The 27,696-nt window shown below is 40.8% G+C and overlaps 2 pseudogenes; one reads left to right on the top strand and one right to left on the bottom strand.

Moving 5' to 3' along the window:
• The first annotated feature begins 3,272 nt into the window (after nucleotides 1-3,272).
• On the top strand, nucleotides 3,273-13,786 carry LOC133754456 (serine/arginine-rich splicing factor 10-like; annotated as a pseudogene).
• A 2,285-nt stretch (nucleotides 13,787-16,071) lies between these two features.
• LOC133754455 (SERPINE1 mRNA-binding protein 1-like) lies at nucleotides 16,072-26,289 on the bottom strand (annotated as a pseudogene).
• Between the last annotated feature and the right edge of the window lie 1,407 nt (nucleotides 26,290-27,696).

Below are 27,696 nucleotides of genomic sequence, written 5' to 3'. Positions count from 1 at the left end.
TTTAGTATAAAGGTTTCAACAGTTTGCACCCACATAGAAACACAAAGTGAAACATACTGTTGGAGTACTAGTTATAGCATTAAATCACAATGTACAGCACATTAAGGACAGAGATCCCACATGAGGAGCAAGTGCACAGTGGCTCCTGTTGTTGACCCAACAAATTGACACTCTAGTTTATGGCGCCAGTAACCATCCTAGGCTGTCGTCATGAGTTGCCAAGGCTATGGAAGCCTTCCAAGTTTGCCAACTCTGATCATATTTAGACAAGGTCATAAAAGACAGAGTGAGGATAGTAACCAATGATCCTAAGAGTGGCATTTACCAGGTTTGAACAATTATACAGCATTAAGTGGGGAAGAGGACCATCAGTACACACATGTTGGGAGTAGAGCCATTGGTGGTAGAGTAGAGGTTATGATTACAAAGGAATGAGGCCCAAGTGCACTAGACAGGGCCTAGAACAAAGGACAGAGTCATTATTAGAGGAGCTAAGAAAGGTGCTGTCTAAGCTACAATTAAGTTTTCTGATTGAGAGGCAAATAGAACCTGATAGAAGGGGCTTGATAATAATCTGGTGGGCTTTAGGCCTTGTAAATTCAGAGGCCCAGACCTATCTATCTCTTCACATGAGGTATATCCTAAGGGAGGTGTGAACCTCCTAGGGGAAGGCACTCTGTTGACTTTCATTACTTGGCTGGCCTGGGAGGAGAGCTGGCCAGGTAAAGGCAGGGGGCATCTCTAACAAGAAATTTACAGTTCTGCCTGCAATGTTGCTGACCCTACTTGACCATCCCCTCAGCTGCAGTGGTCACTTTGGAAGTTGGGCTGAGTGAAGGGCTTTTCAGCTTAGAGCCAATAAGATCTGTGGCTCTGACCTGGGCATCCTTCGACTCCAGGGAAGGTCCATTTCCAGTGATCCAACTCTTGGCAGAGCTGCCAGGGCTCTTCACAAGCTGACTTCTGCTGAAGCCCAGGCTTACCACATTGAAAGCCACTGCAGTGGACTGGCCTGTTGGGTCTCCTTGAGGGCAGATCACTGTACAGATCAGCCATTAATAGGCCTGCCACCCATTGCTTCTGCAGAGCTTTTAGAGGAGCTGCCCAAGAGAATAACCCAGACCTGCAGCCAAATTTGACTGGCTAAGTGACAAACTTCTGTTAATTTACCAAGAGTTATTGGTTGTAAATGACTACAGCATGCTCTTGCTTCACTAATTCACAAACGCCCTGCAAAAGACATTCTGAAAAAGCCAAAGAGCAGTGAGTACTCACTGGTGAGTGGAATGACAGCCAGGAGAAGAGGTGAAGAATGACCATGAGAACAGAAGGAGGCAGTACAAGGGCCCTGAGGATTGAGAGGGCCTGGAAATTGGGGAAACTGTAGGTCGTTCAGGTGAGCTAGGATACAAAGAGAAAGGGTGGGGACATGGGAAGACAGAAGAGGGAAGTCAGAGCAAACTGGAAGGCCTGTGGGCCAGGTTAGTAGCTTGTATTACTAATCAGTTAGTACTGTATCATGGAGAACATGGGAACAATGGGGCTGGGGAGGAGGAGACTTTGAGCAAAGGCTGACATGCTCCTCTGTGTTTAGAGAATGGATTGAGGATGGGCTAGAAATAAGCAAACAAGATCAAAGTATACCACTTATGGAAAGTACCTCCTATAGTATCTGGCAGACAGAAATATGTGGCTTCCCTTTTCCCTTCTTCTGCTCATTTATTAAGGTAATTGGAAAAACTTGTCCTCTCTGTAACTCAGAAATCTTAGTGATGGAAAGAAATGCTTCTTCAAAAATAAATGCTTTATTATATAAAAAGATATACACAAAATGTTCATTAAAAATGGAATTGAAAAATTAAATTTAAATTTAAAAAGTTTACTTCTTCACATTTCAATGAAGATCAAGACACTTTTGTGAATCACGATACTTTGCCATTTAATTCATCCCTAAGAACTGAGGTTTCTGGGAATTTAAACATGGTATTGCTGGATTTTTACATTAGTAACTAAAGAAAACTGCATGTCTTTAAAAAAAGTTTTAAGATTATAAAACATAAAGAAGTCATAGGGAGCCCAAACAGAATTATGGTATAGATGCCTAGCTATATCCCATGGAAATTCTCACAAACTTACCCCTTTTTGATGAGCTAAATGACCAATGCATTGTTGTAGTGCAGAAATACTCCTTGGTGAAGCTTTTTCAGGGGTTTTTCTGCTGGAGCTTTCAGATGTGATCATTCTCTGTTTCTGCTTTGACTGGACCACTTCCATCTCTTGGTAGCCATTGTCTTGATGTGCTTTGACTTAGGAATCATACTGGTAAATTCATGTTTCATCTCGCATTGTTGCAGGATGATGAAAGCCATCTCAGTTCTTATCTCACATTAAAGAAGAATTTCCATGCAGACAGGGACAGTGAGCAAAGCAAAATTTATTGAAAGTGAGAAACCCCTTGTTGCAGCAATGAGGAGTGTGGTTCCAAGAGAGCATCTCCCAGTTAAGCCTGTGAGGGCTAGCCATTTTATACATATAGTTGCTCTCTCTGGTTCCTTTCTGAAAACCATTCCTAGATTTAGCAAATCAGGGAGGAGTAGACTAACAGCCAATCACAAAGCAGGGATAAAAAGCAATCGGAAGGGTAGAATAGCAACCAGAGGGGGAGGGTAACAATTAGAAGACTAGAATAACCAACCAATCAGGAGCAAGGCTTACAATGCTGTATAGTCTTCTCTTGGCATAAAACTAAGTGTGGTTAAGACAGCTTCCAGGGAGAAGCACGCACTTTGTCCACTCTTCAAGGGCTTTTGTCTCTTTCTCACTCTGATAGGGATATGACCTAATGAGTTACCTAGTGTAACTCCTCATATTATTGCAGTGTTTGCAAGAAGTGCTTTTAGTTAAAAATCTTTCTATTGAAAACTGAATATTTCTATAGCTGTTCTGGGAACAACAGTTTTTGCACACCCACTGAGCAAAAATGTTAGTCTTTAGTTTTTCTAGTCAGAATTATGTGAGCTGAACAGTGGAGATGTCTGTACTGTTGGCTATTGTTTCTGTTGCTATTCATCAGTCCTCTTCAATTAGGGTATGAACAAGCCTAATGTTATCCTTGCAGATTGATGTGGATGGTCTGCCACTGTGGAAATTATCTTTAACATCACCTCATCCCTTCTTAAATAAATTTACCACTCATAAATTGCTGATTTCCTTGAGGCCTTGTCCACATAAAATTGCCACAAAGCATCCATGGGGTTACAATTTTCCCATCCATGCTGCACCATCAAGATAGTGTTCATTCTTCTTTTCCTGCAGAATTTATATTGCTCTGGTAAGGGCTTTTTCAAATTGATGTCTTTACCTTCTTAGTGCCCCAAACTAGATCTTGGGCAAACAGATTGTTACAAATTACTATGAGTTTATTTTGATGCAGATTTTTTAAATCCACACATACTTTTTTTATAGTGAGCATTTAAATGAACTTCCTGAGGAGCAGCCCATATTATAAGTTATTTACAAAATGGAAGGCTATGTTAACTGACTGAGGAGCTGTCCGTATTATAGCATTAAGTGAGAAACGCAAGTTGCAGAGTAATATACATTGCATAGTTCCATTACTGAAGACATAAATAAATAAGCAAACATATAGTTCAAGCTGTTATAGTTCTATTACTGAAGACATAAAATAAATAAGAAAATAGATAATTCAGGGCAGAGCCAAGATGGCGGAAGAGTGAGGGCGTGCACCAACAGTCCGGGAAAAGATAGTTTAACAAAAGTGGAGTTACTGTACCATCAGGAAGAGACTCAGAAAAAAAACTGCAGAGGAAACTCTTCTGGATCTAGTAGATGTGACACAGAAGACCTACAGGGAGAGCAAGGTGTCCCACTGCCCCGCCAAGCCGTACCGCGGGAGCAAAGCCACGAGATCGGAGCCGCGAGATCGGAGCCACAAGAGCGGGGAACCCAGCGAGCCCAGCGACAGAAGCCCAGCCACAGAATTTGAGCCCCAGCGCTGGAAGGAAAGGTAACCTGAGACATTGGATGGGAAGGTTAGAGCGTGGTCTGAGACCCCACGGGGGGAAACTGCACCAGGCTGACTGGAGGAGAGAAAAAAAAGTGAATAAATAAGGGAAACCGACAGGGTCACTAGCCTCTCTCTCCACTCAGCTTACAAAGATGAGCAAGACAAAGAGCAGGCACCATTTTACATATGTAAAACAAACTCCATAACCTAGGCAACACGGTGAGCTGTGTGGAATTTCTTCCCAACTGAGTCTAAAAAAAAGTGAGAGAGAGAGAGCAAGAGAGCAAGCCAGATAACAATCTGTGTGAGTCACCTTGGGCACACCCTTAACCCTGAAGAACCAAACAGACCTCTTTGGCCACACCTCCAAGATGCCAAACAAACATAAAAACCAAGGTAACAAGAGCAAGGAAGACACTATGATGCCCCCAAATGAAAAAGACACCCCAATTCAAGATTATGAAGATGATGAGATAGAAGAAATGCAAGAAGCGGATCTCAAAAAATTGGTAAGATCATTAAGAAGCTCTCAAAAACAAATTCTTGAATTACAGAAATCCTTAATGGACAAGATAGCAAATCTTTCTCGTGAAAATGAAATATTAAGGAGGAATCAAAATGAAATGAAACAACTAGTAGAACAAGAAACTGTGATAGTGATGAGAAACCATAATGAAATGAAGAATTCAATAGATCAAATGACACACACATTAGAGAGCCTTAAAAACAGAATGGGTGAAGCAGAAGAGAGAATATCGGACTTAGAAGACAGAGAACAGGAGAGGAAACAGGCAAATCAAAGAAAAGAAGAGGAAATTAGAAATCTAAAAAATATTGTCGGGAATCTACAATATAGTATTAAAAAAAAACCCAACATTCGGGTCCTAGGAGTTCCTGAAGGCATGGAAAGGGAGAAAGAATTAGAAGGCCTTTTTAGTGAGATACTAGCAGAAAATTTCCCAGGTTTGGAGAAGGACAGAGACATCTTAGTACAGGGAGCTCATAGAACCCCTAATAAACATGATCAAAAGAGATCTTCACCACGACACATTGTAATTAAACTCACCACAGTGAAACATAAAGAAAAGATCTTAAAATGTACAAGAGAGAAACATCAGACCACCCTCAGATGATCCCCAATTAGACTCACAGCTGACTTCTCATCAGAAACCCTACAAGGGAGGAGGGAATGGCAAGATATAGCCCAGGTACTAAGAGAGAAAAACTGCCAGCCCAGAATATTATATCCTGCAAAGCTCTCATTTGTGAATGAAGGTGAAATAAAGACCTTTCACAGCTAACAGAAATTGAAAGAATTCATCGCCACTTGTCCAGCCCTGCAAAAGATGCTTAAAGATGTGATACACGTAGAAACACAGAAACACGGTCATCAATATGAAAGAAGGTAAAGGAAGGAAACCTCACAGCAAAAGATCACAGGAAACCCAAAAATGGTAGGGCAAAATTGCTACTTATCGATAGTCACATTAAACGTTAAAGGCCTGAACAATCCAGTTAAAAGACACCGAGTGGCTCATTGGGTTAAGGAACAAAACCCATCTATTCACTGCTTACAAGAAACACATCTTTCTAACAAAGATGCACACAGACTGAAAGTGAAAGGTTGGAAAAAGATATACCATGCCAACAGAAATGAAAAAAGAGCTGGCGTAGCCATCTTAATATCAGATAACATAAATTTTACCACAAAAACTATTAGGAGAGACAAAGAGGGGCACTATATAATGATTAAGGGATACATTCCACAGGAAGATACAACGATTATCAATGTATATGTGCCTAATTACAGGGCACCGGTTTATTTAAAAGACTTGTTAAGGGACTTAAAGGGAGACTTAGACCCCAATAAAATAGTACTGGGGGACTTCAATACTCCACTCTCAGAGATAGACAGATCAACAGGACAGAAGGTCAACAAGGAGACAGTAGATTTAAACGACACTATAGCTCAAATGGACCTAACAGATATCTACAGAACATTTCATCCTACATCTAAAGATTTTACATTCTTCTCAGCAGTACATGGAACCTTCTGTAGGACTGACCACATACTAGCCATAAAGCAAGTCTCAGCAAATTCAAAAGAATTAAAATCATACCATGCAGCTTCGCAGACCATACAGGAATGAAGTTGGAAATTAGCAACTCGGGAATCCCTAGAGCACGTGCAAACACATGGAGATTGAACAACATGCTCCTGAATGAACAATGGGTCATAGAAGAAATCAAAAGAGAAATCAAAAATTTTCTGGAAGTAAATGAGGATAACAGCACATCATTCCAAAACCTATGGGATACAGCAAAATCAGTGTTAAGAGGAAAGTTTATATCAATAGGTGCTTACATCAAGAAATTGGAAAGGCACCAAATAGATGGGCTTTCAAGTCATCTCAAGGATCTAGAAAATCTGCAGCAAACCAAACCCAAAGCTAGTAGGAGAAGAGAAATAATTAAAATCAGAGAAGAAATCAACAGGATTGAATCCTAAAAAACATTACAAAAAATCAGCCAAACGAGGAGCTGGTTTTTTGAAAAAATAAACAAAATTGACACCCTATTGGCCCAACTAACTAAAAAAAGAAGAGAAAAGACCCAAATCAATACAATCAGAGATGAAAAAGGAAACGTAACAACAGACACCACAGAAATAAAAAGAATCATCAGAAATTACTACAAGGACTTATATGCCAGCAAACAGGGAAATCTATCAGAAATGGATAGATTCCTGGACACATACAACCTACCTAAATTAAACCAGGAAGACATAGAAAACCTAAACAGACCCATAACAGAGACAGAAATTGAAACAGTAATAAAGGCCCTCCCAACAAAGAAAAGCCCAGGACCAGATGGATTCACTGCTGAATTCTACCAGACATTTAAAGAATAATTAACTCCAATTCTCCTAAAACTATTCAGAACAATCAAAAAAGAGGGAATCCTCCCAAATTCTTTCTATGAAGCCAGCATCACCTTAATTCCTAAGCCAGAAAAAGATGCAGCATTGAAACAGAACTACAGACCAATATCCCTGATGAACATAGATGCAAAAATCCTAAATAAAATTCTGGCCAATAGAATGCAACATCACATTAGAAAAATCATCCACCCAGACCAAGTGGGATTTATCCCTGGTATGCAGGGATGGTTCAATGTTCACAAAACAATCAACGTGATACACCACATCAACAGACTGCAGAAGAAAAACTATATGATTCTCTCAATAGACACAGAGAAAGCATTTGATAAAATACAACACCCTTTCATGATGAAAACCCTAAACAAACTGGGTATAGAAGGAACATTCCTCAATACAATCAAAGCAATTCATGAAAAACCCATGGCCAGTATCCTATTGAATGGGGAAAAGTTGGAAGCATTTCCACTGAGATCTGGTACCAGACAGGGATGCCCACTCTCACTACTGCTCTTCAATATCGTTCTGGAAGTCTTAGCCAGAGCTATTAGGCAAGAAAAAGAAATTAAAGGGATACAAATTTGGAAGGAAGAACTCAAACTATCCCTCTTTGCAGATGATGATTCTTTATTTAGGGGACCCAAAGAACTCTACTAAGAGACTATTGGAACTCATAGAAGAGTTTGGCAAAGTAGCAGGATATAAAATCAATGCACAAAAATCAACAGCCTTTGTATACACAGACAATGCCGTGGCTGAGGAAGAACTTCTAAGTTCAATCCCATTCTCAATAGCTACAAAAACAATCAAATACCTTGGAATAAACTTAACCAAGGACATTAAAGATCTCTACGATGAAAATTACAAAATCTTAAAGAAAGAAATAGAATAGGATACCAAAAAATGGAAAAATCTTCCATGCTCATGGATTGGAAGAATCAACATCATCAAAATGTCCATTCTCCCAAAAGCAATTTACAGATTTAATACAATACCAATCAAAATACCAAAGGCATTCTTCTGAGATCTGGAAAAAATGATCTGAAATTCATATGGAGACACAGGAGACCTCAAATAGATAAAGCAATCTTGTACAACAAAAACAAAGCTGGAGGCATCACAATACCAGATTTCAGGACATACTACAGGGCAGTAGTTATCAAAACAGCATGGCACTGGTACAGAAACAGATGGATAGATGAATGGAACAGAATAGAAACACCAGAAATCAACCCAAACATCTACAGCCAACTCATATTTGATCAAGGATCCAAAACCAATCCCTGGAGTAAAGACAGTCTATTCAATAAATGGTGCTGGGAAAATTGGATTTCCACGTGCAGAATCATGAAGTAAGATCCCTACCTTTCACCTGACACAAAAATTCACTGAACATGGATTAAAGACTTAAATCTATGACCCAAAACCATCAAATTATTAGAGAGCATTGGAGAAACCCTGCAAGATATAGGAATAGGCAAAGACTTCTTGGAAAATAACCCAGGAGCACAGGCAGTCAAAACTAAAATTAACTATTGGGATTGCATCAAATTGAGAAGTTTCTGTACTGCAAAAGAAACAGGAAAGTGAATAGGAAACCGACAGAATGGGAAAAATATTTGAAAACTATATTACAGAGAAAGGGTTGATAACCAGAATCTACAAAGAAATCAAGAAACTCCGCAACATCAAAACAAACAACCCACTTAAGTGATGGGCCAAAGACCTCAACAGACATCTTTCCAAAGAGGAAATCCAAATGGCCAACAGACACATGAAAAAATGTTCAAGATCACTAGCAATCAGAGAAATGCAAATCAAAACCACTATGAGGTTTCACCTCACCTCGGTGAGAATGGCTCACATTCAGAAATCTACCAACAATAGATGCTGGAGAGGATGTGGGGAAAAAAGGGACACTAACCCACTGTTGGTGGGAATGCAAACTGGTTAAGCCACCATGGAAGTCAGTCTGGAGATTCCTCAGAAACCTGAACATAACCCTACCATTCAACCCAGCCATTCCACTCCTTGGAATTTACCCAAAGGAAATTAAATAGGCAAACAAAAAAGCCATCTGCACATTAATGTTTATTTCACCTCAATTCACAATAGCTAAGACCTGGAACCAACCCAAATGCCCATCAACAGTAGACTGTATAAAGAAATTATGGGACATGTACTCTATAGAATACTATACAGCAGTCAAAAACAATGAAACCCGGTCATTTGCAACAAGATGGAGGAATCTGGAAAACATCATGCTGAGTGAATTAAGCCAGTCCCAAAAAGACAAATATCATTTGTTTTCCCTGATCAGTGACAACTAACTGAGCACCAAAGGGGAAACCCGTGGAAGTGAAATGGACACTATGAGAAACAGTGACTTGATCAGCTCTTGTGCTGACTGTTGATGTACAATGTAATACTTTATCAATTTTAGTATATTTTTTGTTCTAGTACTAGTTGTTGAACTCTGTAATTAACACACAATTATTCTTAGGTGTTTAAATTTTAACTGAAAAGTGATCCCGGTTAAATATAAGAATGAGAAAAAGAGAGGGAGGAGATGTACAATTGGGGACATGCTCAATCGGACTGGCCCCAAATGATGGAGTTAGAAAGGTGCCAGGGGATTCCAATACAATCACATCAAGGTGGCATGTACCAATGCCATCTCACTAGTCCAGGTGATCAATTTCAGTTTACAATTGATCACACTGACAGTTCTAAGAGTCAAAGGGATCACACAAACAAGACTAATGTCTGCTAATCCTAACTGATAAAACCAAAAAGGGTGAGAAGGATCCAACATGGGAAGGGGGAGACACAGCAGACTCATAGAATGGCAGATGTCCTAAATAGCACTCTGGCCTCAGAATCAGCCCTTAAGGCATTCGGATCAGGCTGAAGAGCCTATGAGAGTATTTTAAGCATGGAAAGCCAAGACACTCTGGGAAAAAAAAAAAGAAGAAGAAGAAGACCTAAATGAGGATCTCAGCGAGTGTGATCCCAGTGGAAAGAATGGGGCCATCAAGGTAGGAGGTACCTTTCTATGAAGGGAGGAGAGAACTTCCACTTTGACTATGACCCTGTTGGAATAAGATCGAAGTTGGCAAACCCTAAAGGCTTCCATAGCCTCGGCAACTCATGACTAGAGCCTAGGGAGATTACTGATGCCATAAACAAGAGTGTTAAATTGTTAAATCAACATCAAGAGTCACTGTGTACCTACGTCTCATGTGGGATCTGTCCTTAATGGGTTGTCCAATGTGAATTAATGATATAGCTAGTACTGAAACAGTATTTTTACATTTTGTGTTTCTGTGTGGGTGCAAGCTGATGAAATCTTCTTAGTATATACTGAATCGATCTCCTGTATATAAAGATAATTGAAAATGAAAAAAAAAAGCCCTTGGTGTTAAATTGGAAATTACATAGAAAATTAATCAATTTTTTTAAAAAAAATATCATGCAGGATCTCTGTTATTAATGTGCTGTACACTTATTTAATGCTATAACTAGTACTCCAAAAGTACTTACTCACTTTGAGTAGCTATGTGAGGGCAAACTGTTGAAATCTTCATATATAATAAACTGATTTTCTGTATATAAAGAGAATTGAAAATGAATCTTGATGTGAAAGGAAGGGGAGAGAGAGCGGGAAAGGGGAGGGTTGTGGGTGGGAGGGAAGTTATGGGTGGGGGGGAAGCCATTGTAATCCATAAGTTGCACTTTGGAAATTTATATTTATTAAATAAAAGATAAAAAATAGCATTTCAAACACTGTACATTTCTGAATAAACATGATATAAAATCAAAAAAAAGAAAATAGATAATTCAACACTATTCATGTATGAAACCTATTGGTATCCAGTTTTTGAGCCTGTAGCAGCATAAGAAATGCACTGTGGGTTATTAATAGCAGTCACCTCTAGGGGTTTGTAGTATTGTCATAGTTCCAATAAGCATATGTTACTTTTATATATTTTAATTAATGGAAACCTTAAAAGAAAATTATCATTCTAAAGAACTGAAAATGGCAATGCACGTCCTATAGAGACTGTTGTCAATTTCAATCTTAAAACCCAATCTGTTGGTGTAAAGATTTCTCTTTTCAGTCCAAGTTTCCTTTACTTGCTTGAATTGAACTGCTTTAAATTTAATGTGCTACCTTGAGTTCTCTGTGATTATTAATTCCAATGGATTAAAGCAAGACTCTAAGGGAATTTACATAGGTTCAGGCTTTCAGAGATGATTAGTCTCTGAGTAGAATCCCTGCTCACTCTTAGAAAATATTCTCATCATGAATATAAATTATAGTACTTTGAACTTGTGGGATAAAGGTAATCACCTTCCAAAAATGACATGCAAATAAAGCTGAATCAATGAAAATTCTTTCAGGTCAGTTACCAGGGTCTGTAGTAGGTGCTGGTGAATTAAGCCTGAGTCACTGAAGAAAGGCATCAACCTTAGGTATAGAGTATCTGAATTTAAGTGTCCCATGCTTTCAATTTCCAACCTTTCCTACCAAGCATTATGAGAAACAGCAGTCTGATCTTTCCAGTATATGATATAAGCATGCTAAATTCCATCCAAGTGGAAATGTCCACTAGATTGTTTCTAATTCAGAGGCTACAGACATAAATTTGTAAGTCATCTTAGAGAGTTAAAAAAGTCACACATGGGGAGATGGCCCACAGAAGACATATTGAGAGGAGTATCTGATTCAGCATTTTGATTAATATCTCAAAGTCCCTGAGTTCAAATCTTTTTTAAAAAGTTTATTTGAAAGACACAGTGGCAGAATGAGAGGGAGATATTTGTCTCACCCACTGGTTCACTCACCAAATGGCTGTAACAGCTGGGACTTGGCCAGGCCAAAACCAGGAGCCAGTATGTGTGTTTATATCAGGGTAGGGCAAAAGTAATTCATTGTGTCACATGAATCATAGTCTGTGTTTGCCAATATTTTAAAACCTATTGTTTCCTACTCAAAAAATCCTTAACATGTCTGTGTAGGCTAAATAAGCCCCTTTCACTTTTTTAAGATTTATTTTTGTTTATTTGAAAGAGTACAGAGTGAGAGGAAAAGACATAGAGGAGAAGTCTTCCATATGCTGATTCACACTCCAAATGGCTATAATGACCAGAACTAGGCCCAGCAGAAGTCAGGAGACATGAGTGTCATCTAGATCATTTGCATGGGTGGTGGGGCCCAAGTACTTTGACAACCTTCTGCTTCTATTCCAGGTGCATTAGCAGGGAGCTGGATCAGAAATAGAGCAGACTCAGGGCCAATATTGTGGCATAGTGGGTAAAGTCACCCACTGTTATTGGCAGCACCCCACATGGACATTACCTCTTGTTCTGGCTGCTTCACTTGGATGAAGCTCCTGGCTTTGGTTTTGGCATGGCCCAGCACTGGCCTTTGAAGAAATCTGGAGAGTGAACCAGTGGATGAAAGATCTCTCTCTCTCTCTCCCTCCCTCCCACCCTCCATCTCCCTCTATCTATCTCTTGCTTTTTCTCTCCCTCTCTCTCTCCCTCTCCCTCTCCTTTGCTCTCACTCTGTCTCCCCATTTCTCCCTCTCTGTAACTTTGAGTTTCAAATAAATAAATAATTCCCTTTTTTTTGAAGAAGGTATATCCACCTGATTATCACTTTTTTTACAGGCAGAGTTAGACAGTGAGACAAAGAGAGACAGAGAGAAAGGTCTTCCTTCCATTGGTTCACCCTGCAAATAGCCACTACGGCCTGTGTGCTGCACTGATCCAAAGCCGGGAGCCAGATGCTTCCTCCTGGTCTCCCATGTGGGTGCAGGACCCAAGCACTTGGGCCACCCTCTACTGCCTTCCCGGGCAAAAGCAGAGAGCTGGACTGGAAGAGGAGCAATCGGGACAGAATCTGGCATCCCATCTGAGACTAGAACCCGGGGTGCCAGCACCACAGGTGGAGGATTAGCCAAGTGAGCCATGGCACCGGCTCAAATAAATGAATAAATCTTAAAAAAAGAAGTTGTGTGTCTGTGTCAGACTTGGCTGCAAGTGGTTTGCTGAGCCTATTAGTACCCTGAGCAAGATTCACGCCACTACCTGTGCCCTGCAAACACATCTCTGTCAGGAACGTAGTGGGCAACACCAGGTCTGAAGACTTATGGTGAAAATTTTGTTGTTATGATCCTAAAGTTCATGTGTATGTTCCACTTGATTTCTACATTCTCCATCCAAGAGGATTTGCTTACATTCAATTTGAGGATGCTCATGATTCCAAAAATGCTTTACATAACTTGGACAGAAAATAGATTTGTGGGCATCAAAAATACAATTTGCACAGGGCAATCAGAAGACACCAAATCAGAAGAAAGCCAAGGGAGGGAGGAATGTGTAGAGTTCTTCATGTCATCATGATTTGACAAATATAGATGTTCTAGAATCTAGTGTTATGAAGGGAGAGCAAGAAGTCAGTCTTTTAATTACATGTCTAAGTCTTATAGCCCTAGAAAGAGCAGACTAATTAGAAGACTTCATGGTAGCAGAAGCCGTTCTAACATTGTTAGATTCAAACACCAAAGATTGTGATATCCCAGCCCAATAAATAATTGGAGACTAAATCACATTCTAGGTCTGCAACTCACAAAAAAATTAGAGGTACCTCTAAAACAGGTTCCAAAACACATTATAAGTCTGGCTCAAGTAATGAAAAGGAATCAGGGAGAAAAGGACTACCTAAATCCAAAGCTCAGTCAAGATCACAGTCTAGGTCTAGGTCAAAATTTAGATCAAGATCTTAGACTAGTCCTAAGTCCAGTGGCCACTGATAACATAAACCATGATAATCTTTAGGCATATATCATTAATTTATCATAGTTTGGTTTACTTAAATTATCAGAAGTACAATGTTGTAATGATGCTTTAGAAATACTTGTTAGCTTTCCATGTATCAGGTTATAATTAAAATGACATGTTATTAAGAAGCCACTCTGAGGAGTCCAATTTACTTAATGTCATGGACAGGTACAAATTTGTGGGGTCTGCAATTTTCTCAAAGATTCTCATTATGCTTGAAGTATTCATTGAAAAGATGTTGATTGGCTTGAATTTGCAACATTGTCTTACTAAAAATGAAATTTCATATCCATATTTGGTAGAACTGGAAACCTAGAGCTGTAGCTTGCTAATAAGATAGATTAATACAAAATGAAGTAGCCACAGTATAACACTGACTGCTCAAACACAGTAGGTTCATGGTGAACTTTTATGTCTTGTTAAGATGTCTAGTCCCATGTTAATATTTTATTTATGGGGCTGGCACTGTGGTGTAATGGGTTAAGCTACTGCCTGTAGTGCTGGCATCCCATTATGAGTGTCAGTTCCAGACCCGGCTGCTCCACTTCCAAGCCAGCTCTCTGCTATGGCCTGGGAAAGCAGTAGAAGATAGCCCAAGTCCTTGGGCCCCTGCACCTGCTTGGGAGACCCAGAAGAAGCTCCTGGCTTCAGATGGGTGCAGCTCCAGCCATAGCAGCCAACTGGGTAGTGAACCATTGGATGGAAGACCTCTCTCTCTCTGCCTCTCCTTCTCTCTCTGTGTAACTCTGACTTTCAAATAAATAAATAAATCTTTAAAAAAGTTTATTTATGACACAGTTTAGAATAGTTTTTGTTAACCCCAGTACTTGGGGGAATGCTCCCCAACCCTGGCTGGATTAAACAGCATTTTCAGGGTGATTGAGATTTTAGCTGAAACACAGAGCCTTCACTGCTTTTATTCTGGCTTCTGTACAGATTTGGAATATACAAAAATCTCACCTTAGAAGTTGAGCAGATCATTGATGGTAGAAATAATTTGAAGTGGGAAAGAATGTTCTCACATAATTACTCTGAAGTTTAATGAGCATTGCTGACTAATTATCTTAGTGCCATTAGAAGTAAGTTGTTTCAAAGTAAGTTTTGTTTGTGTGAGTGTGCATTGTGTAAACTAAATTGTGATGTTTATAGCACTTAGAGTGTGTATTTGTATCAAAATGTGCCTACCTATTTATGAGGGAGGCTTGCTTTTCACACTTCAGTTTTATTTAATGTGTGGCAAGCTGAGAGACAACACTCCCATTTTAGGTGAGGTTGTGTTGTGAAGTTTAAAATATTTCAGGAAAAGGATCCGTTCTAAGCAAGAGTCATCTCTCAGCTTTAGTTATCAATGTAGCTGGCTAAAAATGAGGAAATAAAATCCTTAACCATTTATAATTTCTGTAATTTCTCTGAAAGATTTCTTTGCGGAACTAAAAGTGACTTGACATATCCAAACTCATTTCAGAGTAAGAAGCTAACATCTTTTTAAAATCTCAGATTGTTTACTTGTAGATCTAGGTAATATTGTGGGGAAAAAATTTCTTTCAGAGGAGTACTCTTTCCAATTTTGTTTTGGAAACCTAGGTTTTGCCTGTGAAGAACAAGACAATGGTTTTTAGATACTGCTTGTGGATTGTGTTTGAGGGATTGATTCTAGGACTGTTATTTATTGGATAGTATTTCTAGCTTTCATTTATTTACTATTTGCAGTTAATGTTCATGTTTTGCTATACAATCATGTTATGCACATTTCTTTAACTTTTTAAGATTTTTTTGGATGTATAAACAACAAAGTCAATTTTTTATTAAACTGTTACACACTATTAACACCTGTATTTCAAGTTTGCAAGCAGCCATGCAAAAGTGTACATGAATAATTCACAATCTATGAAAATTATGAAAACATCCTTGCTACTAATACATTCCTAAATACAAAAGTGACTACCATATTTGTATGAAGAAGAAGACCTAAATGAGGATTTCAGTGAGTGTGATCCCAGTGGAAAGAACGGGGCCATCAAGGTAGGAGGTACCTTTCTCTGAAGGGAGGAGAGAACTTCCACTTTGACTATGACTCTGTCATAATCAAATGAGAAGCTCATTTTCAAAACAGATAAAATTCAATCTTTAGGTGTGGGTGGCATCAATGTCAGGCTGTTTTTTTTTTTTCAATTTCTTAGTCCTTTGGGATCATTAAGCATGCAAAAACATTGCACAGGAGAGTCCACAAAGGAACTAAGGTTGTTAGGACATCCCATTAAGCCATAGCTAGAAATGCCTCTGGATCATTCATATCAGATGCAGAAACACTTGACTTGGTCCTGCTGGACTAAGTCATCCATCATGACATCCATCATGTCCACATCTACCTCTGCCCTCTTCTGCCACCATGTCCTAGGTGGCCTAGGTCTCCAAAGTTGATCTCTAGCTAAGATGTTATATCATTTGCTGGTTTCCAGAAATGATAGGCCAAAATAGAATCTTCAGCATGAGCCTCTTCACACCTTGTTTATGAAAAACAAATCCTTTCATTGCCAGTCAGCACCTTGATTTGATTTTCAAATATTAAATTCTAGTTTTGTCCTGTCTTTATGAATTGTCTTCCACTCATCCAAAGTAATTTCATTTGTACTCTCTTCTTTTACCTTTTCCATTCACATTTCCCTATTTTCCATGTTGGCCACTGGATGTTCTTCACCTTCAAGTGTTTCCTCAGTCACATTTGATGAATCAGTCAGTTAATTCATCTTTGAAAATTTCCCATTTGTGAGACCCACAACCTCCACATTTGTCTACCTGCTTTAGACCACTGTAATGTGATACAGATCTATTGCTTTTACTGTGTCTATCAAATTCACATTTGCCATGAGAACCAAATCCATCTCCTAGGCCCATTCCACATCCATGGCCTCCTGACCTCTTCTAAGACCACCACTACCTCAGGTCAGTCAATTATAAATGTATCAACAGAAAACTCACCTCTCATCTGCTAATATCCCTGCCCCTCTGAAGCAGACCTGAGGCAGCCTTGGGCCAACAGTTCTGCCTCAACTTCCACTGGTAGACCTGGTGTTGGGAAGCACTCTTTGCCAGAGAATGACATTTTAGTTTTATGTTCCCAATTAAAACTTTCCCCTATTTTTATAAATTGTTGATTTCTTGCATACTTTACAAAATGACTATAACTTTGCTAAACAAAGTACCATTTTTTTTTGTCCTGTGCAATGTTGAGATAGTGTGATGACACTGACAAACCCTTATCCCTTATGATGATATTGGTTCCCTTTTCTTTTCTGTTTTTTTTTTTTTTGTATTTTTTGTATGACTTTTTGTCCTCTTTCCAGTTGTTAGGTTAGGTTTTATGATCTGAGAAAAAAGAATTACTGGAGTCTGAGAATAGAGGAAAGGGGATTTTTCTTGGGCCTTTTAGGATAATTTCCCCTCAGGTAATTTAGAAAAATATCTAAATTGCATTCAAACTTCGAACTACTTCAAGAAGAGGAATCTAATGCAACCAAGTCTGCAATGCTCACAAAACATTACAGAAGCAGATATTCTGTGAATAAGTCAGAGATGATTAAAATATTCAAGGGGTCATTAAGTTGATACTGGCTTCTATTTGTGGTGTGTTTGTGTTTTTGCATAGTATTTGCTTTCATTAGGAGAGGATGTAGCAGGAATAGTAAGATGCTGGATTTGACAATCTGTGCAGAAATGAATCAATGGAAATAACAGGGCAGATCCTGTTCTTGCAGGGCAAGGATAGTAGCAGGGATTAAAGCTTACCCTAATGGCCCTTTAGTTTGTTTTCTTTGCTTGTGTTTGTGTTTCATTTTTTTGGAGCAGTTTCCATTAATAAAGGTTTTGGTTTGTGGACTTAATTACAAGGGGGTATGGCTTTGGAATGTAGACTGGGTCCCAGGGTGACCCTCAGCCTCAGAGCTCCCCCAAACAGCTGTGGAGCCTCTGTGCTAGGAGAGACATCTTCCCTCTCTTGTTGAATGACATTTTCCTTTCCAAGATGCATATAATCTCCTAGTGGATTACGTCCTTCCTCCCAAAACGTGCCTTCTGAGCAGTTGGTGCTTTAGTGGGTTTGAGTCTTGGCTGTTTTGTTCTCCCTGGCCTTTAAACACTCCTTGATGTTCCCCACCTGTCTTTGCTGCAATTTCCCCTGCCACCCAGGGTGTAGGACTTTCAACAAGAACTCTTTCCTTGTTCTTGACTTGTTCACCCTGGAAGGTTAAGAATTTGAATCAGTCCCTATGGGTCAATCCTTTAAGACCTATTAGAGTTAGGTATTAGTCCTTTCACTAGGCAGAAACCATGTATCATTTATCATTGACACGTGGTACTCATTACTCATTTTTCTATTGTGGGTAGTGTTTAGCCCCTGGCACTGATTCTCAGCCTGAAGCCAGTGAATCCCTTCAGTTATAGTTAAACAAAGTTTTTATAAGTCATTTTTGCTCACACTATAAGAAGGTTTACCCAGTCATCTCAAGCTAATTAGAAGCTCTGATTGGCAGCTTTAAATTTCTTGATTAAAAACTTAATAGTATTAGTCTTTTAATAATAAAGGTGCTGTTAATGAAAAGAATGAGAACGATGCTACTTGGTGCTTAAAGAAAATATTTTGATTTAATGTATGTACCAGCTATTGACATTTCTTTATTGTATTGAAAAGTTTTCTTTTAAATAAATAGCAGTTTTTCAGTGTTTGAAAGAAAAGAAAACCTGCTTCTTCACCCTTTTCTTCAAGCGGTTTTGCAAATATTCATTCAAGAAGTGGTCACCTTTTGGTCCTCTCTCAATTATTTTTCCTTCACCCTGAAGCTGTTGATCAGTCTTTTTCCAACATGTCTTATTCCTTCTTTCTTGAACGCCACAGGTGGCTGCACCTTCTCTTTCTTGTCAACCAGGCCAATCTGGCAGTGAGTTTATTGGTCTTTCTGGGACTCTTTCTATGGCTGTTTGCCTGCTGCTTTGGAGTTGGTCTGGGCCTCTGCCTGAGCTGCGTTATCTGCCCCGGGGACTCCAACACTCCCCACCCCCAGCCCTGCCTCGGCCAGCTTCTTTTTCTCTTGGTCTCTGCTCCTTTAGCATCTGGAATGGATCAGATTCGATGTCAAATAACTGATTGAATTGGTTGGTAACCATGCAGAGAAGCCTTCCTGTAGGTGCCCAGCCCTGATTGTGGCTCAGCGGTGCTTTTCTCCACAGACTGCTATGGGTCGCCTTGAGTTAAGAGCTCCTGCTTCAGTTCTTCCCACAAGATGATTCAGCTCAGGGGGAAGGAGTCTACTTAACACTGTAGTTTTAGGGGCCGGCGCTGTGGCACAGTGGGGTAACACCCTGGCCTGAAGCACTGGCATCCCACATGGGTGCTGCTTTGAGACCCAGCTGCTCCACTTCCAATCCAGCTCTCTGCTATGGCCTGGGAAAGCAGTAGAAGATGGCCCAAAATGCTTGGGCCCCTGCACCCATGTGGGAGACCTGGAGGAAGCTCCTGGCTTCAAATCAGTGCAGCTCCAGCCAGTGCAGCCAACTGGAGAGTGAACCATCAGATGGAAGACCTCTCTGTCTCTCTGTCTCTCTCTCTCTCTACTTCTTAAAACTGTAGTTTTAAAAATAAAACTACTAGCAGTAGTTTTTCAGTTCTAGAAAAAGTAAAAGTTGTGGGGTTAAAAGTTGTATTTTCTTTCTTATGGGATCTTCTAATATTGTATTTTTATATGTCCTTTTTAAAAAAAATATTGTGTACAACCTTTAAAACATCAATGTTGGGATCAAAAGAAGACCCAGCCTATTTTCTACTTGCTGTAAGTTAAGCAAACATGTTTTAATAAAAACAAAATGAAGGAAAGAAAATTGAAGCAGTCAGAACATGAACCAGTGCCCATATGGTGAGCCTGTTCAGTTGGGCTGGGCATCTGTGGGCCTCTCGGGCTTTAGCAGAATGTCTTTAGCATGCAGGCTGTAGGCTGTGACAGTGTGGTTTGCTCTGAGACTTGCTCATACATCTCCCCATTGTAGCATCCTGTGCTACAGCCTGTGGTTTGGACCACGTCTTCAAGCTAGTTACAATTTTTCACTCAGAACTAGCAGAGAGAGGGCTGAGGCCACCAAAAGAGGAAGTTAGCATTTAGAAATTCCCATTCAGGCTGTCACCAACAAAAATACCACTATTATTATGGGCCCCAAGCCAATGAGCATACAGTATGTGAAACCCCCATCCAATGGGAAAGCCTGTAAGATGTCCCAATAAGAAAATAGTAAATCCTTAAAAACCCAGTGCACTTTTGGAAAACCAGTGTCCCACTCTGGCACTCCATCTCACCTCTCAGATGAGCTGCTTCACTTTCACTTGCAAAACAAAGAAGCAATAAAGTTTCTATTCACTTGCCATTGTTTCCAGGCTTTTTCTCTTTACTGGGCTAAGGAAAGGAAACCACTGAATTCAATCCAGTAACTACTCTCCCCTCTGTGACTGGGAACATACTAGATGCTGGCTTTGTGGGTAGCATCTTGGCCTGCTATGCCACAATATGGCCCCTAAATAAACCTTTACAAAGAAAGTCATAAAATCTAGAAGACACAAAAGAAATAAAATAAAATCTGAGTCACATAAATCAAAACTTTCTTCAAGGCAAAAACACCATAAACTAAACATTAAGAATCTATGGCGGCCGGCGCCGTGGCTTAACAGGCTAATCCTCTGCCTTGCAGCACCGGCACACCGGGTTCTAGTCCTGATTGGGGTGCCGGATTCTATCCCGGCTGCCCCTCTTCCAGGCCAGCTCTCTGCTATGGCCCAGGAAGGCAGTGGAGGATGGCCCAAGTGCTTGGGCCCTGCACCCGCAGGGGAGACCAAGAGAAGCACCTGGCTCCTGGCTTCGGATCAGTGAGATGCGCTGGCTGCAGCGGCCATTGGAGGGTGAACCAATGGCAAAAAGGAAGACCTTTCTCTCTGTCTGTCTCTCTCACTCTGCCTGTCAAAAAGAAAAAAAAAGAATCTATGGTAGATTAGAAATTCCTGTGAAAAACATAAGTTTGCATTTTCAAGTCTATCAAGAATATCTTCATATCGGGAAAGTGAAATAAAAGTAATTCTCAAATGTTTGACCCAGCTGCAGCCACTGCAAACATTTGAGGAATGAACCGGTTTATGGGAGCACTCTCTCTCTGTTTCTCAAAAACAGTTTTGAAAATCACACACACACACAAATTGTATGAATTAAGCTTTTTTTTTTAACTTTGATGATTATTTCTGAGATATCAATTGCAAGGAGTTCCCATCTGTCACTCATACATCAATGCTGAGTTCCAACCAAGTGCTTGAAATATGCTATATCTTGGCATGAAAAAGGCAAAGTTCTCAAGACACTCTAAGTCCACTATGCAGAGAGAAACCATGATAATAAAAGGGGTCTTCAGAACATTGATGGGAAATGCATACTACAAAAACAGTGCATAAATTTTGATATTTTTGCCTTAAAATAAACTCATATTAACTTATTATAACATATCTGAACAGGATGTAGTTTGAAGTGCTAGGATATATAAGGCAACAATTTCAAAAGAGCTCATAATGCAACATAAATTCTGAAAACACAGAGAAAACTCCACATTGATGGTGCAACTCAAGTGGAAGAATGGTTAAACAACTGGTGCCATATGGAAAATGTATGGCAACAGCAATTGAAGAGAATCAGTGGTGTATGAATAGATAACTCTTTTGAAAAATTAACTTGAAGGACAGGCAACAAATTTCATGTTTTTCATATATATAGTTTTTTTTTTTTTTTTTGACAGGCAGATTGGACAGTGAGAGAGAGAGACTGAGAGAAAGGTCTTCCTTTGCTGTTGGTTCACCCTCCAATGGCCGCCGCGGTAGGCGCACTGTGACTGGCGCACCACGCTAATCCGATGGCAGGAGCCAGGTGTTTATCCTGGTCTCCCATGGGGTGCAGGGCCCAAGCACTTGGGCCATCCTCCACTGCACTCCCTGGCCACAGCAGAGAGCTGGCCTGGAAGAGGGGCAACCGGCAAAGAATCTGGCACCCCGACTGGGACTAGAACCTGGTGTGCCAGCACCACAAGGCAGAGGATTAGCCTGTTGAGCCACGGCGCCGGCCCATATATATAGTTTTAAGAGTATAATGATACTTCCATCCACACTCCTCCTTCATATTCCTTTCATATTTTAAGGTTTGCTATGGACAAACTTTTAATTTACTTTATAATCACAAGCTTAATCATCCACTAAATAAAAGGCTCAACAAGTAGTAAGTAGAATAACCACTGTTCCTCAGGAGTAGAGACAAGGAATATAGGACTATAAACAATCAAATCTATGAGGGCTAGGATTGTGGCATAGAAGGCTAAGCTGCTGCTCACAGTGCACCCCATATGGGATGCTGGCTGCTCTACTACTGATCCAGCTCCTTGCTGATGTGCTTGGGAGGGCAGTAGATGGCCGAGTTCTTGGGCCCCTGCCACCCATGTGGGAGACCCAGAAGAAGCTCCAGACTCCTAGCTTCGGCCTGTTCCAACCCCTGCTATTGCAACCATTTGGGGAGTGAACCAGTGGATGGAAGGTTCTCTCTCCTTCTCTCTCTCACTCACTCTCTCCCTCTCTTTCTCTCCCCCTCTCCCTCTCTCCCCTCTTTCTGTATCTCTGCCTTTCAAATAAATCTTTTTTTAAAATCAAATCCTAAAATGTTAACACTATTCATATACATTATATTGTTTTGTACTCTGTATATTAATTACCAGAAATCAGGAAAAATCTATGATATTTGTCTTTTGAGGACTTGCTTACTTTACTAAGTATAATGATCTCCACTTGCATTTATGGTTCAAGTCCTGGCTAATCTGACTCCACTTCAACATCCTGCTAATGTGCATGTTGGGAAGCAGCAAATGATGACTCCATTCCTACCACCCACATAGCATACCCAGATGGAGTTCCATGCTTCTGGATTTAGCCTGGTCCAGCCCTGGATTTTGTGGGTATTTGTGGATATCCCAGCAGATAAAAATTTCTGTCTCTGCCTTTAAAATAAAATAAAAAATATTTTTTAAAAAGGGTAGGCTGTGTCAGTAAAGCTTCTGCCAGTGACACCAGCATCCCATATAGGTGCCAGTTCAAGTCCCAGATGCTCCACTTCTGATCCAGGTCCCTGCTAGTGTACCTGAGAAAGCAATGGAGGATGGCCCAAGTACTGCACCCATGAGGGAGACCCAGAAGAAGCTCCTGACTTCTGGCTTTTGACTGACCCAGCTCCAGCCATTGAGACCATATGGAGAGTAAACCAGCAGGAAAGATTTCTTCTCCCTCTGTGTGTGTGTGTGTGTGTGTGTAACTCTGCCTTTCAGTTAAAACAATGAATAAGCTCAGGATCATTGTGTGTAGCAAGTCCAAGACCCACTGAGCATTCAGGCTTGGAGGGAATTTGGAGAGCATCACTGTAATAGAATTCTGAGATGGGAGATTATCTTGCCCCAAATCTTCCAGTTTTTCTTTTTCACATAACTCATATCTGTCAACACTCACAAAATATGAGAAACCAAAGATGCTACTAAAATTAAAAGTCTACTTCAGATGTTGCTGTGGACTATTTCTGAGAGGAGGAGTGCAGTGGGGGTAAGAGGGGTGGAGTCACCACACAGACACCAGGAGTCAGGTGAAGGCTGGCCAGAGGTGAGCAGCCCACAGACTCATTTATTTCAGTTGGTACAGCAGCTTATATAGATGAGTCAGACAATCCAGTCAAGGGGTGGTTTATGCCCTAACCAATCACAGCCTGTTGAGAGGCAGGCTCCATTGCCAGGTGGGTTTTGAAATCATTCTTAAGTAACTGACGCTCACTTGCCTGTGGCCATCTTAGCATGGCTTTATCATTCCACCACATTTGCCCCTTTTCATTTATATTTGAGCAATGAGAGGCATGATCCTTAGTCATATCATTGTTGACCATGTTTCCATGTGGTCTGTATACATGGCTGTGCCAGTCTTAGGTTGTCCCCCAGGGGATCTTACCCATAATTGACTAACCAGCCCTCAAAATGGGAGAACACAGGAGTTCTTGCTCAGATGGAGGTAGGAATGAGGAACAATGGTAATCAGGAACAGAGTGACTGCATACAGGCTGTGGGTCGTTTGAGTGGCTGACCAGAGCTAGTGGAGTATAAAGCAATCACAGATGTGGCTGTGGGCAATTCCTCAGGGTAGGATGATAAAGCAGCAGCTTGACAATTGATAGCAGGTGCATCCACTAACAAGGCAGACTCTCAATCTTATTCAGCTGGTTCTAGTTGACTGTCAGTTGTAGGCACAATATTTCTGGCTGGTACCGAAATGGGCTGCCCCACTTTCTCTGGAAAGAAGCATATCCTTGGCCCTTGGTTAGCAGAGGGTGTGATCTCATCCATTCTCCTGTCAGGGGGTCTTTCCACCTAACCATAGGGGTTGAGGTCTGGGATGGAAAGGATCTCCAGTGTTTATAAGCTGGGCTGACCCTTTGGGAACCAAAAGTAAGAAAATTGATAGTGAAAAGAACCTCAGTCAAAGCAAACAGTGCATCTGGGGGCATGAGATTGTTTTTCTGTCTTTGTAAGAGATATTTAATAGTCCTATGAGCTGTTTCAATGATTGCCTGTCCCTGTGGGTTGTATGGGATACCTGTAGCAGATTGTATGTTCCAGGACCTCAGGAATGAATTAATTTCCTGTGATGTATATGGTGACCCATTATGTCTTATGGTCCAGGGGATAAAGAGGACCAGCATGGCTGACTTAACCACCTTTATCACATTACTAGCCTTTTCCCTGGGGGCTGTTGCAAATACAGCCTCTGAATAAGTATCTACCACCACATGGGCAAACTTAAGTTTAACAAAGGAGTTAATGTGGGTGACGTCCACTTGCCAGAGCTTATTAGGAGGAAGGCCTCGAGATTTCACTCCTGCTTGTTGCAATGGGCCTAATGGGGCGAGTGGGACACCATTCTTGCAAGAGCACACTAGGTGTTTGCATTGAATCATTGTTAGCTCTGGGCAAAGCAATTTTATGTTGCTTGCTGACATATGAAATTTTTGGTGTAGAATATGCGCTTGTTGTAGGTGTCTGATGGAAGCCATATTGCAGAGATAAGATGATCAACCTTTTCATTGCCTTGGAAAATAAAGCCAGGTAACCCAGTATCTAAGGGGGCCTTGAGGGTAGATATGATTATGACAAATAGAGACACCCAAGGGTCATATCTAAGGGTTTTTAAATTGACAACTGGGTGTTGATCTTTTCTATAGTGGATTTGGCTGCTGATGTCAATGTGATTTTTGAGGAAGGGCTGTCCCCCTTAGTAAGTCAAATAGTGATCTAGGCTCTGTAGGTGTTAAGGGAAGGAAGGGCTTCAACCAATTGAGTTGGCCACATAGTTGCTGAAGTTCATTAAGAGAATATTTATGCTTGACTTAGATTTGGGCCCATTGGAGATATATGGGAGGAGATTTGATAACCCAGGAATTGAAAAGGAGGAAAATGTTGTGCCTATTCTGTGGCAATAGACAAACCCAGGAATTGTAAATTTTTTATTGTCTCAATTAGACAGGCCTTCAGAGTTGCTGCATTTTCATAAGCAAGTAACATATCATCCACATAATGTATGACCAACCACTGATCTTTAGGTGTGCTGGTTGCATGAGAAATGTGTCTTTGACAAATGGCAGGGCAACTTTTCATGCCTTGTGGGAGTACTGTCCACTGAAATCTTTTTGTGAGGAGCTAGAAATTGGGCTCCCATACTGTAAAGGCAAAGTAGGGCTTATCCTGCTCTGTGATGGGAATGGAAAAGAAGCAATCTTTGATATCAATGGTAACTATGTGGAATCTGTTAGGAATGGCCCCTGGATAGGGAATGCCAGCCTGGAATGTTCCCATCTTTTTTATGATTTTGTTGATGGCTCTCAAATCCTGTAGTAGCCTATATTTTCCCTGTTTCTTTGCTATCACAAAAATGGGTGTGTTGTGAGTGCTAGTGGAAGGCACTATGTGTCCCTTTTCCAATTGTTCCTGTACCAATTCTGTAAGGATGCCAAGTTTGGGTTGTGATATTGGCCACTGTTCTCTCTACCCAGATGTTTCCTGTTTTTTTCCCATTTAATGGGGATTGGGCCTGGCTTTTGTATGAGGTGAGCAGTGGCTGCTAGAATTGGGGGTGAATCTTACTTGTAGGCTCTCCATTAAAGCGGTTGGCTTGTGGAGATTTGTGATCTGTAGTAAGGACCATTTGCATTTGTGACAGCACATCTCTCCCCCATGAGGTCATGGTAACCTCAGCAATTAGTGCAAAGATGGTTCCTGTATCTCTGCTGTTATCTTGCCACATTATAGGCATGATGACACGATCAGCCAATTTTAATCCTCCAACACCTTGGAGGTCGGGCCTGGGCACTGTCTTCCAAAGTTGCATTTTTCTTGTGTCCCTAGCTGTTAAGACAGTGGCATCTGCCCCTGTATCAATTAAACCCACAAAGGCAAAGTCATCTAAGTATAGGGTCCATTTTGGCCTCAGATTAAAGATATCAACCAGTTAATGGTGGTGGGACGCCCTCTTATTTGCTGGGCTGAGGGCTGCCCCGCTGAGAGTGTTTAAAGGCTTGGTCTTGCAATCTTTTGTCCAATGAAAGACTTTTTTACATCTCGGCCACACCATTTTGGGCTTGCCCCGTCTGTCAGTGTTTGGGCAGTTTTGCTGTAGGTGTCCTGTTTCCTGACATCCCCAATAAACTGGAGGGTCATTAGACTTCCTTGTGTTCAGTCTGTTAATGGCTGCAGTTAGGGCTTGTATAGCTTGTATGGGTGTATCAGCAGGGTTTACCTCCTTTATAGCTACTATCCATTTAGAAAGGTCTTCATTATGGACTGGGGCAATTGCAGCTTTTGCCTCTGGTAGCGCCTTCCCAAGCTAATTGTTTGACCAGATTTTCTTGATTGGGGCCAAGCAATAATCTTTTCTCTACTGCTTCCAAGACTCTGGTAAGGAAATTGGGAAACCATCCGCCTGGGCCTTGAACTAGGTTTCTAAAGAGCTGACTATAATTAGGAGGATTTATATTTTTTAAGGCTCTAAGTGCCAAATCTCTGACCTGATCAAAATAGGTAACTACTCCAATGCAGGCCTGTTCATGAGAATATATGTAGGTACCATTGCCTGTAAGCATATCAAAGGTTACTGCTATTTCATAGGCAGCATTATTCCTCACCACGGTTACAGCCGCTTCCTCATAGGAGGCTTTTGACTGTAAGAACTGTGGTCTTGACAGATATGCTTTGAGCAGTGTAACCCAGTCAAAATGAGTTTGAAGATTCGCTGCCCATTGTATGAGCACCTGTTCAAAGCAGGGAGTCAGAATCTTACTCTTGAGAAGCCTTTTTTGGCATAATAAGGTCATCTATGGGTATTGCAATCCAAGGCCTGAATTCTGCGTCCACTCCTACATTAACGGAAAACATGTGGGTGGGATGGGATCTAGCAGCTCCCCTGAGAGCCTGGGGTGCCCGGGGACTGCCACAAATGTGGGGATCCTCACTAGGTGCAGATGGGATGACCTTGCATGGGTTATTGCCTTGAGGTCATCTAAGTTCATCCCATGGATGTTTGGGGGGTTGCTGACTAGGCATTATTGCATTGTCTGCTGTCATGTCATTTTCACTGTGGGAGTTCTCTCCTTAAGTCATCAACTCTTGCCTGTGAGGATGAGGCCTGGAGTGACAGGCTCTTATCACTCACAGATTCATTATGTTTGGTAATCTGTGTGGGTTTCTGAGAGGGTGATATGTTTCCCATGTTTGAGTGCTTAATAGTGGCACACCACAC

The sequence above is a fragment of the Lepus europaeus genome, unplaced genomic scaffold, assembly GCF_033115175.1.
Source record: "Lepus europaeus isolate LE1 unplaced genomic scaffold, mLepTim1.pri SCAFFOLD_106, whole genome shotgun sequence".
NCBI lineage: Eukaryota > Metazoa > Chordata > Mammalia > Lagomorpha > Leporidae > Lepus > Lepus europaeus.
Note: the sequence above shows the minus strand (reverse complement) of the source record. Positions and strands in the feature narration are given on the sequence as shown.